We start from the raw sequence: 13,044 nt of genomic DNA, 5'->3' as shown, positions 1-13,044 counted from the left end.
AGCCGAAGGCAAAGGAGGGCGGGAACTTTGCCTCGCTCGACGGCGAGCGAAAGATGCCGAACGAAGACAGCGACGAGCCTAGTTAGCAGCTGAGGCGGAGACTGGCGAGCCGCTGGAAGTGAGTTCTCGCAGTGCGGAATGCACAACGACCACGTGGTTTGTCTGCCTGTCAGACTGTGCTTCGGCAACGAAAGCCTTAGGAAGGGACCTTCCGTGTAATCCTTGATTTCGCTTGCATAGCTAGGGATAGCTGAGCTAAGCCGCAGCAATTTTTTTCTTTGCAGCGATCTGGGCACCTGCGCACGCCTCCCTAGCTGGGAACGAGGCGGCCCACGAATTAGCTCGAGGACCTACTTTCCGAGCTGTTGGGCTAGCCGAAGGCTTCACGGGGCAAGACCGCCTAGTGTGTTACAGAGAGATCACACAACACTACAGACTAGGGCGGGTTAAATATCCTCTGGCTGATATATCCTTAAACAAGAGCCAGGCCTCCACTTGGCGTCGCCTGCAAACCAACTCGTTTCCAAGCCCGATGTCGTGCAGCCTCTACTACCCGGGTCAGTACTCCAGCCAGTGTAAGCTATGTAAAGCCAGGGCTGATCTTAATCACATTCTGTGGGAATGCCCACAGGCTCCCTCTGAGGGAAGCATAAAGTCTTTAGAACAATGGGAGACCTTATTACTCAGCTCCGATCCGGAGATTCAACTGAAGACCGTCCGACTGGCAGGAACCGCCGCTAGGGTCCAACGGCTCCTAGCCGTCGTCTAGGTGGGAAGGCTTTAATCTGTTGGACAAATACAATTTTACAATTCAATTTGCAGCGAGCGTGCTTTTCTGCGTCACTACACCTATTCCACGAATCGGAATTTCGCAGACGCGCCGATGCCGGGTTTTCCTCCGAACGGCACCATTAATTTGATTGGATTGGAGCAAACTTTATTTGTGCCTGCAGTTGGGCGCTCGCGCGCCCCGACGAGGGCCTACACCTTCTACAAGGTTGCCGTTACTCGGCGCGGGACTCCACTCACCGTTGCCGGCTCGCTGGGTCCCTGCCTCTCGAGCGCCCCGAGGACCTGCTGGACGGCCCATAGCTGTTGGTCTTGGTCGTTGCTCTTCACGGCTGCCTCCAGCCGCGGCGGGATTGTTCTTGATCTTGCTTCCTTTGAATTTTTGATGCAGTCCCACAAGATGTGCGTGTGATCTGCCGTCTCCCTCCGGCAGACTACACGTATCGGTCGGGTAGGTCTCGGGGTACATGCGATGCATCAGTCCCGGGCTCGGTAGCGATCCGGTCTGGAGCTGTCTCAGTAGTACCGCCTTCGCTCGACTCAGCCTCGAGTGCGGGGCTGGGAGAATCCTGCGAGCCAGGCGGTAGGCCTTCGTGATTTCGCTGTAGTCCGTCATGCGGTCCTTGGCTCCGAACCACGTCGGACGGTGTGTTGCCGGGGCGCGGTTGGTTAGCGCTCGCGCCGCTGCGTGTGCCGTCTCATTGTGGTTCTCACCGCGTTCCGACGCGTCGCCCGCGTGCGCCGGAAACCACTTGATTCTAACTCTTCTGTCTTGCAGTTTGGTCGCTCGTAGTACGCGCTCGGCCTCCCTGCAGACTTGGCCTTTGGCGAAGTTTCGCACCGCCTGTCTCGACTCACTCAGCACCGTGTAGCAGTCTGCGTCGGCGATGGCCAGTGCGATGGCCGCCTCCTCCGCTTGTTCCGCTCCGGCGCTTCTCACGCTCGCTCCCGTCCTCGTGGCTCCGGTCGACGCCTCTATGACGACCGCTGCGAAGGCGTTCTGTTGGGATTCGGCCGCGTCCACGTACCGCGCCTGCTCGTCGTTGGCGTGCAGGTCGATGAGAGCCTTGGCCCTCGCCGCTCTTCTTCCCTTGTTAAACTCGGGGTTCATGTTCTTGGGTATGGGGTCGATTCTGGTCTGGCGTCGGACCGCTTCGGGGACGAGGAGCTTCATCTCCGCCTCGTTCGAGTGTTCTATTCCCAGGTCGTCCAGTATCTTCCTCCCGGATTTGGTTGCGGACAGCCGCTCCAGTTGAGAGGTCCGTTGCGCTTCGGCTATTTCTTCGAGCGTGTTGTGCATCCCGAGTTGTAAGAGGCGGGTCGTGCTCGTGGACTCGAACAGGCCCAGCGTCGTCTTGTACGCTCTTCTGATGATTACATTGATTTAGTTGCTTTCGTGTTGCAGCCATCGGTGGTAGGCTGCAACGTACGCGACGTGGCTGATGATGAAGGATTGGACGAGCCTGATTAGGCTCTCCTCTCTCATGACAGCCTTCCGGGAAGTGACTCTTTTGAGGAGTCGCATAGCGTTGGCCGCTTTTGCCGTGAGACGGGCGATGGTTTCGCCGTTTCTTCCATGGTTTTCGATGGCCATGCCTAGGATCCTGATTTTGCTGACCTCGGGGATCACGTTGCCGGATTTGGTTACGCCTCTGATTTTTTCGCATTCGCGTTGTCTGGTCTTGCCTCTGCCATTGTTGGTAGGCTGGAGTTGGTGGAGCTCCGATTTGCTCGGCGAACATCTCAGTCCGGTGGCTTCCAGCTGGTCTTCTATCGCGTCGACGGTGGCTTGCAGCGCGCCCTCGATGTGGGCGTCGCTGCCGCCGGTCACCTACAGTATGATATCGTCCGCGTAGATGGTGTGCCTGACGTCTTCGATGTCCGCGAGCTTCTCGGCCACTCCGATCATTACCAGGTTGAACAGCATCGGCGAATTGATTGATCCCTGCGGTGTGCTGGTGCTCCTGAGCTCCTTCTCTTGCGTTTGTAGGTCGCCTGCTCGTAGCTCGGCGGTCCTGTCCGTGAGGAAGTCCTTGATGTAGTTTCAGGATCTTTCGCCCATGTTGAGCTTAGAGACTTGGGACAGAATCGCCGACTGTTTCACATTATCGAAGGCGCTCTTTAGGTCGAGCCCCAGGATTGACTTGTTGTCGCAGGCGCTGCCGCCATCGTCTATGATTTGGTATTTGAGCTGCAGCATCGCGTCCTGCGTGCTTAGGTGCTGTCTGAAGCCGATAACCGTGACCGGGTACAGCCCTTCTCGTTCCAGGTAGTCTTGCCACCTGTTGAGCAGGATGTGCTCCAGCACCTTGCCCACGCAGGACGTGAGCGAGATAGGCCGGAGGTTGTCCGTGTCCGGTGGCTTCCCCGGCTTGGCTATCAGGATAGTCATGGCTGTCTTCCACTGCATTGGTAGCGCGGCCGCTCTCCAGCACTTGTTGAAGTATTTTGCGAGGTTCTCAATGGAGCCGTCGTCGGGGTTCTTGAGCGCCTTGTTCGTGACGAGGTCCGGGCCAGCTGCCGACCGGCTGTTGAGGTCGTGCAGGGCCGCGCGGACCTCCTCGAATTCGATGTCACGATCGATCTTCGCGTTGGGTAGGCCGCCGTACGGCGCGTGTTGTTCGGTGGGTGTAGTGGGCAGGTATTTATCATTGATGCGCCTGGTGACTTCGTCGGCGCCGTGTACCGAGACCGCCCGATGTATGAGCTTGGCGAGTCTGTCCCTTTGGTGCGACTTGGTCTTGGTTTCGTCGAGCAGGTGCCGCAGCAGGTTCCACGTCTTCCCGCTATGCATCTGCCCGTCTGCGACGTTGCAGGTCTCGATCCACTGTTGCGTGCATAGCGCGCGGCAGTGCTCCTTGATCGCTGGGTTGACTTCCGCCACCTTCTTTCTGAGTCTGCGGTTGAGCCGTTGTTTCTTCTAGCGACTGAGTATTGACTGCTTGGCTTCGATGAGATGCGCTAGCTGGCTGTCTACTTATCAATCGCCGCGTCCGTTTGAATTTCTTTGGTCGCGTCGCGTACGCTCTTGGTGATTTCTGCCGTCCACGACTCTATGTCTTCGATCTCGTCGTCAGCGTCGGTCTTCTGGCTTCTGGCGTCTCGGAAGGCATCCCAGTCTATCCATCTGTGAGTTTTGATGCTGGTGTTGTTGTGTTACGCTATGCTGATTTCCACGATGGTGTGGTCGCTGCCGAGGTCGGTTCCCGCGTTTCTCCAGGTGATCGCGCCCCGGACGTCATTCTTGATCAACATGAGGTCCGGAGTGGTGTGCCGGGACACAGAGTTACCGATTCTCGTCCGATGCGTCGGGTCCGTGATGAGGGTGAAGTCGAGTTCGATGGCGTCTTGGTACAGGTCGCTGCCCTTTGCTGTGTACTTGTTGTAGCCCCAGGCAGGGTTCATCGCGTTGAAGTCGCCGCAGACGATCAGCGTGTTGCGGCCTGCTGCGGTGCTGGCTCTGTGCAGTATTGTTTTGAATCTCTGTTTTCTCTGCGATCGGTTGCTGTAGATGTTGAGCAGGAATATGCTTCCTTTTCTCTTCTTGCCCGGGATGATTTCGGGGAGTGTGTGCTCGATCTTGATATTGCTTTGCAGCTCGTGCTCAACGAACGTGAGTCCCTTCCTGACCAGGGTGCACAGGCTTCTTCCGTCGGGCTGGTCCTTGTGCACTCTGTAGCCGGGGAGTGACGGTGCGTCGGTGAGTGTTTCTTGTAATAGGATCACGTCCGGCTTGCGCGCGGCATGTGCGATGTGCTGTTGGATGACTGCCTTCTTCCTTCCGAGGCGGCGACAGTTCCACTGCCACGCTGCTAAGCCTGCTGCTGTTGTTGCGTTGGCGGCCGTGATCGCGTTGGTGTGTACGTGGTTCCCTGGTTGGGTGGATGTTGCACGAAGAAGGGCGCAAACGTCGGGTGGCTCACTATCGGCTGTAGGGTCCTTTCGATGTAGGCGAATCTGTTCGTGTTCTCGGCTTGGTAGGTCTCCATGGTGTGTTTCATTGCTGTCACTTCTGCGATGTTCGCTGTGATTAATTGTTCGAGTTTGGTGAATCTCGCTTCGAATTTGGCCTCGGGGTTGTCGATTCGATCGTTATTCTGTTTGCTTGCGCGTGGCCTGGACGGCTCGCTTCTTCGGTGCCGGTTCCTCTACCACTGTCTCCTGGGTGTTCATGGTTGTTTCGTCGGTCTTGCTTGTTCTTGGCGTGGGTCTCTGTAGAGGCTCGTTGTTGCATAGCAGGAACTTACGGATCTCGGCGATTTCTCTCGTGAGGCTGTTGATGGTCGTTCGCAACGCCGCGTTCTCTTGTCTTAAGGTCTCGTTGGGTTCTCGCACCTTGTTTATATCGTCTTTCTTCGTGGCTTCGGTGAATTTCTGCGCGTTCGTTATATTGTTCCCTTTAGCTGCGTCGACCCAGCGGACTCGCTCACGTGATGGTGACCTTTTCCTACTGAGGCTTCTCTTGCAGCAGCTGATGTCTCTGGATTTTGGCGCGCGGTTCTCTGATGGAGTCATTGACTTTCCCGCAGCAGGCGGCTTGTCGAGTGGCGGGAAATCGCTCTCCGACAGCAGCTGGCGTTCGGCCTGACGGCGCTCCCATTGTCGCTTGCGCACTACGTAGGCGATCTTGTATTTCGCCTTGCACGTTCGGTCTCCGGTAGGGTGTTCATCCCCGCACAACTTACATTTTGGGGTACAGCGATGGTCTTCTTTCGGGTTGGCGAGTCCGCAGGCCAGGCACGTCTTGATTGTGGGGGTCGGGCACACGTCCTTTCGGTGTGGCAATCGGCCGCACTGCTGGCAAACGTCGATCTGTTTTTTGTTGAGGCGGCACGGTATCAGGGTGACTCCGTATCAAACGAAGTTCGGTACCTTGTGTCCCTGGAACACCACGATCGCGGTAGTAGTGCTGCCGATCCTCTTTGCACCCACTGCTAGCGGGTTTCTCTCGTTGACGATGTTGCTATCTAGCTCGTCGGTGCTCGCGTCGATGGGGATGCCTCTAATGACGCCCTTTACGGTGTCGTGAGGAGCCGTGCGATATGCGCTGACCTCGTAGGGTTCGCCTTGAGTATAGATTTCCTGGATTTTAGCGTACCTTGCCGCGTTGTCTTCGTTCGGTGTACTGACGACCATGATGTTCTGTTGCGTGTTGGGGCAGATAGTGTCCGCCGCGCTTTCCTCGCTCGTGATCTTGGCCGCGGCGAGTATGGCCGCAGCGACGGTGGTGGTGCCGATCTTGACGATGTCCAGTCCCCCTCTGGGTCTGACGACTATCTTGCTCTCTTCCAGTGGCATTGCTGGCATGCGTGCTGCCTTGATGGCCGAGGCTCTGACGTTCTTGTTGAATTTTGATTTCGGGCTTGTTTGACTCCCGCCGCGTCCGTCGGGCTTGCCGCTGTCGGGGGTCCGCTGGCGCAGCCTCGACATGCGTTTCCCCGCGAGCGTCCACCCGGCGTCGTTGTGGTATTCCTCTGGTGATATCTCTTTTCCTTAAACTTGAACGCACATTTGGTTGTCCACGATCATTGTTGTCGTAGCGGACGCCTCCATCTCGGAGCTGACTAGCGGCCGCCGCCGAGGAGTACGGCAGGCGGCGACCGGTGCGACGGTGTTGGGCCTAGCGTCCGCGGGACTATCCTAAGCCTAGCACTCCTTCACACGGCGGCAGTAGAAAAAGTCACAAAATTTGGCAAAGAAAAACGCACATCTAGGGTCAGCTGGTATTGGTCGATGCCGCTCGCCTTCACGGACACATTGGTGCAAGGAAAACTTTGTTTCGAGGTAATCAGCACTGCGTATTTGGTCAGCAATGACAGAGCCGATGTGAACACGTCTGCTCACCTCGGCGATCGCAGTGCCACCTCGGCACCTATAAGGGTTTTGCTTTAATGGATAACGCGTTGTTAGTCAGCGCCGCGATGTCTTCGCAGATCAAGAGCGGCGGACACCGGTCATATTTCATGGCAGTTGACAGGCGTAAAGGTACTTCATTTATTTTCTTATTGCTGCTTACTAGTGGTAACAAGTAGCTCCGTTTGCAATCCACTCTTGTGAGATAACTTACGCTCACTCTATAAAACCCAATTAGATGGATGTACTTCTCTTATTTTTTATTCGAGAAGTGTGCCATGAGGCATAAGTTGAAAAGGAAGACGGGGAAGGAATGCATGGGATTGAAAGTTAAAAGAAGGAGTGAAGAACCGTTGCGCTGAGGTAGTCGCAGAGGTTGCTAATGAAACGGTTGTCCATAGTCCACTTCACGTAGTCAATTTCGCGGTTCCACCGCAGGCCGACCTCCCTGAGGAGCCGTTTTCTGATAGCAGCCGTCGCTGGGCACGTCCACAACAAGTGCCGCACATCACAAATGTCCGGTGCAGCGCTACAGTGAGGGCACCTGTAAGGTGCTGGCAGATCTTTGGCACGCCACCGATGACGGACAGATGGTGTCAGAGCCGCCCCTGCCCGAATCCGGCGCACGGATACCTCCTCCTGCCGAGTAAGACTACGGGGGAGAGGATGCGAACACGGAGGAATTAGAGCACGTGTTCGCTGGCGCAGAACTTCGGAATCTGAAACATGGGACATGAACGGATCTGGGAGAAGAGGGGGAGGTGGCGGATCGTCTAATGTATGAAGATGAGTCATAGCATCCGCTTGAGTGTTATGTGGATCCTGGGCATGACCGCGAATCCAGAGTATGCGCACAGGACATGGATACTTTGCGCAGAGCACATGATTTGATTGTGAAATTTGGAACGTTCGTCGAACAGCCTTAAGCTGTTTAAGGGCGGCGCGGGAGTTGGTGTAAATATGAACTGTATTGAATATTGGAACGAGCGGAAGGGAAGCAATGGCATTATAAATGGCTTGAAGTTCCAATGCCAGGGGAGCCTACGTATCCGCAGTATACGTCGGGCGAGAGTTGGGATGCGGATGAGATGGACTATACACCAGCAGTAACTCCCCTCTCTGCAGAATGTGACGCATTCGTGTATGATATGCACCCTTCAGGCAGATGCGCTGCTGATATCGACGGGGAAACAGTGGGGCGATTGTAAGTGAGCTGGCAATATGTCCACGGTGGAAGTGTTTTTAAACGATGAAGTTTGAGAGTCTGTTTTCGAGCTCTATTTGCCACCCGTTGGTCGATGATTTCACTGAGTGCATTTAGTTGGGCGAACTCCTGTAGCACAGGTATGGGTGTTAAACGAGGCAGATATGTTATGACGCGCATAGCCTTACGATTGATAGCTTCAAGGGAGTCCCACTGTCTGCGGGTGAGACGTTGAAATTGTGCCTGATATACTATCCGTGGCTGAAGGATAGAACGCACAAACTGACGGGCCGTATGAGCACGTGCGCCACCAGAGCGCATAGCTATGCGACGAATCAGACCTAGAGTAGCGTGAGCCGATTTACGGGTGGCTGTCAGCCACGGGGTGCCAGTCCCAGATGTATGGAGGAGAAGACCAAGAATACGAACACTTTCTACCTGAGGGATCAGAGAATTATGTACCGTAAAATTTAAGGGGGGAGCTTTCCGTAAGCCGGCTTTATTTCCAATTCGAATGAAACATGATTTAGTAGGAGAGAGTGTTAGACCCAGAGGTGGGAGGCGAGATGTCAATACATCCAGCACGTGTTGAAGGACCGAATGATGAATAGACGCATCTGGATGACAGCACCACAAGGTTATATCATCGGCATACGCAAGCACGCGGATAGAGGGGATGGACTCTAGGGCTCGAACAAGAGGAATTAAAGCCACATTAAACAATGTGGGGGCGAGAACGGAGCCCTGCGGCACTCCTCTATTGGAAGTGAAGTTACCAAAGGGCTTTCCGTGGACACGCACGCTGAAGGTTCGATTTGTTAAAAGGCGTGAATAGAGAGGCGGAACCGTTGAGGGAGACCAAGAGTTTGAAGGGAGGCAAGAATGGCAGAGTGAAGGATGTTATCATATGCCTTTGTTATGTCTGTAGCGATTACGGTTCGTACAAGATGACTGCGGAGAGTGGTCAAGCACGTCAGCAGCCAAAGTAGCAAGGCCGTCCTCCGTTCCAATTTGTGGGCGGAAACCAATTTGGGAATCTGGGTAACAATGATGGGATTCCAGCCACCACGACAAGCGTGCGGCTAGAATGTTTTCATAAAGCTTGCAGATGGTAGGCGTAACGGGTATTGGACGAAGGGCCGAGAGAGATACTGGAGGCTGACCTGACTTGGGTATTGGAACCACAATAGAATGCTTCCAGTCTCCCGGCATGAAGCCAGAAAGCCACACTTCGTTAAAATTATCAAGTAGTGTTTGTAAAGCCCTCCCTTCCAAGTTACAGAATAAGGAGTTAGGTATGCCGTCGTACCCGGGAGTAGTAGTAGTTTTTAAACGTTCAGTGGAGGCCAGCAGCTCTGCCATGGTGAGGTCAGAAGTAGTCCCATCGGAGGGCTCTGTAACCGATAAGTCAGGTGGAGACGTAGCGGTGCAGTCATGGTTTGGAAAAAATTGACGGGCCGCTTGTTGTGCAAATGTATCCTCATCCACATTTAGAGCGAGGCAAATGCTCTCTGTGTAATCTGCAACCTGAGAATAGCGCTCCATGGCGTGAAACACTCTCCAAAGATGACGATTGCCCTGCGTAGAGGACAGGCGGGCACACCATGCAGCCCAGCGTTGCCTGCCTAGCCGCTTTGCATAGCGCTGCGCCCGTGCGGTAGCGCGGTGAAGAATAGGAAGAGCCGATGGGTCATCGGGGTGACGAGTAGCGTAAAGATCCGCCTGTCGACGAAGAACCCACAGATTCAAGAAATGCATGTCGGGGTTTGGGTCGTCTTCATTTACAGTAGTGGTAATAGTGTGAGTAGCGAGAACGGCAGAGAGAGTAGACAGTGCTGTAGATGTGCTGTGAATGTATATGTGCTGTGAATGTAGATAAATGATTGTCTGCGCGTACAGAGTCCCATGACGTTATTCGTACAGTGCGGCATATTTTCCGTAGACGCGTAGGCGTGAGGGAGATAAAAATAGGGCTGTGATCGCTACCCCAAGTATCAGAATCAACTGCCCAACAAGGGTTACCGGGGCCTAACCACCAAGTCAGATCAGGTGAATACGGGCCACCTCGTGGGCGGGTAGAAGTATTCGGGAGGTTTAAAAGTTGAAAGGAATGATCTGAAAAGCTCCCTTGGATGTGTGCACCCCTTGAGGAATCCGATGGGTAAACCCACGCAGTGTGTGCGCCGCTGAAGTCACCACCAACTAGGATAGGGATACCCGAGTTGGTAGAATGTAGAAAAAGAACCCATCCCAGATTGGGAGATGCGGAGCTAGGACGACTATAAAAGGAAACTAGGACAAGGAGTGTGCGTGCAGGTTTTACGAGAAGGGCGACAACCTCTTGACGTGTGTTGCACCACCTTGAAAGGTCGAGCGGTGTGTGCGGAACTGAACTGGGAATATAAATTGTAGATTTACCTGGGCTGAGGGAGGAGGCGGTGCAACGGCGATCAGAGATAGAGGATGAATGGTATGCGCAGAAACCTGAAAGGCGTGGGACTGCATTATGCTCTTGCAGTAGGAACGCCCATGCCCTCAGCTTTCCGTCGCGAAGGCGGATGTTCACTTCAGAGGCCTTATTAGGGAATCCTCGGCAGTTCTACTGCACCACCACCGATGATGATGCGCTATCCATGACGAGGTCAAAGAGCTTCCACGATGAGGGATGTCACCTGCTTCATCAGCGCTAATATCTTATCCACTGTCGGGGTAGTCACGGCTAATAGGTGGTCGGCACCTGATTGTGGCCCAGTGCTTACCCTTGGTGATTTCTCTGATGATTGCTCCCGAGTTATTAGAATTCTTCGAGAGGATTGAGAACGACGCTGTTCCCGGCGCTGGGTGAGTTCGTCGAGTCGGCGGCGAGCCTCCGCGATTGCATTGTCTAAAGCTGTGTCTTCATCTGTGGTATCCACATGTGATGGATGCACTGGACGTTTTGACGTACCATTTGATCCGGGAAGGTGAGCCGCTTGTGCATATGTACGCTGGTGAGGAGACGTATGGTTAGCAGCGGGCTCAGATAAAGGAAGTTCAGGGAAGTCGTTGTCGTCGCATGCGAGAGCTGCAAAGCGATTACTTGTAGGAACATCCATTTTTGCAGGCGACTTGTGAAACTTCTTCGCTTGCTGCTTATTTGGACAAGCGGGGGAGCGAATGTCATGGTCCGGCGATTTGCACAGGGCACAAGGAACTGTTGGTTCATTCAAGTCGGCCACAGCTGCTGGATTAGGGCAGGTATTTTGCATATGTCCTTCTTTGTGGCAGTGATGTACTTCTCACTTGCTGTAGGCAACACAACGTCAGCGTCGCGGGGGAAAAGTGAAAAGAACCGCATGCACACTCCATGTATGTACATGGACACTGAACACAGACCATGGTACGCGATCTTCCGTAAGTTTCCTACGCCTACATACCGCTGTTAAGGAGGCAACCTCGTGAAACCCTTTCATCTCGTGCATGGCAGGGAGGCCATGGAAACGTTCGACGCAATGTTGCAGGACGTCACCGAGGCGGACAACCTAGACGTTGTCGCCTACTGCACTCCACTCTAAACACAAATACGCCTATATGGGAGTATAAAGGGAGTAAGCTGTTCTCTAGCGCATGCTATATGGCAGCTTATTCCATTTTTACACTTTTCTGTTTAGGGTTTTCAGTGTGCAGAAGAACCCTGGCATCATTCCCGGTTGCGCATTCAAGACGAGTAGCGCACCGACAGTTGACACTATACAATCTACGTCGACGCAACGCAGAATACAAGCCTGCTGACCGAGTCGGAGTTTGGACGCACATTCACCACTGTGGACGGAATGCAAATGTTTTCGCCGCTACTTCGGGTCGTACCGGTTCATTCGCCTACTTTGTCAAAAGGACTCTGAAGTTGTTCGTGATGGAGTGACAAGATACGAGCGACGTCTACCACGAAGAGAAGTGGTGCATGTCGTGAGTAGAAAGCCAATTTATGAGCACTAGGTAGCCATGTGTTTGTATTCACGCATTTTATTTCAAGGCGAAAGCTTTACATTTCATAATACTTCAAAGGCTGTAGTGTGCATCGCGGTACAAAAACTCCGAGCCATGGAGATGGCAACAAGTGGAAAGAGTAAGCTTTAATTGCCACAGGTACCAGGAATTAGGGCAGGTGGGTCCTGTGTGGCCCCCAGGTGGAAGCGACGTCCTGGGCTCATAAATTGAGTGCAAGTTGAGTGGTCTCGTCTGGCTCAATGAGGAGTTGGTCCGTGCTTTCCGTAGAGGAAGCTGGCAGGAACGCCAGTTGGGGGCGGGTTATTTTCGCAACCCCAGAGGATGTGCGCCTGAGTGGCGGGTTCTGCATGGTTGCAATTTGGGCATGTGAGGTCGTATTCCCCATTGGTATTAGTGATAGCCTGGAGTGGCTAAAGGATTAGTGCGTCTGCAATCTGCGGAGCGGGGTGGCTTGAGCTTGGTCGAGGTCGGGGTGGGGAAGCGGAAAACGGCGTCTCGTCTCTTTGTGAAAATTGGTGATGTCAGGAAAAATCTGGGGGGCTTCAGCGAGGGCACCTGGATCCGTGGGGCTATACTGCCCGGATTGTCAATCCCTGGCCAAGACGTTCGGCCCCTTCGTTTCCAGAGTTGCCTGCGTGGGCGTGTACCCAGATTAGGTTAATTTTTCAGTCGGGAGTGGAGCTGCGCAGGATGCCTGCCGAGGTGTTGCCTGCCGAGGAATTTTTTTAATGAACTTTATTTCTCATCATAGCGTGTGGAGACTGGGACTAAAGGTACCAACGTCCTGACGAAGGTCCCAGCCGCCTATAGTAAACAGTTTCTACAGCAGTGATAATAGAAGGAAATACATATAACAGCTAGGCACAAGTATAGAGGTTAAATAGGTACACGCATATTACACTTGCGATACACATTACACAGCCACAATGCACACATAGCACAACTAAACTCAATATATTGTCACGCCTAAATGCGGTGATCACTAAACACAGGAACGCAGGATCCGACGAACGTCTGCACCACAGCTCTTCTTCTTCTTCTTCTTCTTCTCCTCAAGTACAGCTCAAGATCGCTTCTTCTTCTTCTTCTTCTTCTTCTTCTTCACCACAGGTATGACACCTCCGCTTCCTCTTCTTCGAGACGGCGCGTGCTTCAGGTCAGCGCTAGGCGAAAATGCGGAATGCACTGTGTCACTGGCCCCCGGAAAAAAA

The 13,044-nt window shown here is 53.8% G+C and overlaps 1 pseudogene; it reads right to left on the bottom strand.

Moving 5' to 3' along the window:
* Positions 1–602: 602 nt before the first annotated feature.
* Positions 603–6,300, bottom strand: LOC144109651 (uncharacterized; annotated as a pseudogene).
* Between the last annotated feature and the right edge of the window lie 6,744 nt (positions 6,301–13,044).

Source organism: Amblyomma americanum, chromosome 11, assembly GCF_052857255.1.
Source record: "Amblyomma americanum isolate KBUSLIRL-KWMA chromosome 11, ASM5285725v1, whole genome shotgun sequence".
Lineage (NCBI taxonomy): Eukaryota > Metazoa > Arthropoda > Arachnida > Ixodida > Ixodidae > Amblyomma > Amblyomma americanum.
Note: the sequence above shows the minus strand (reverse complement) of the source record. Positions and strands in the feature narration are given on the sequence as shown.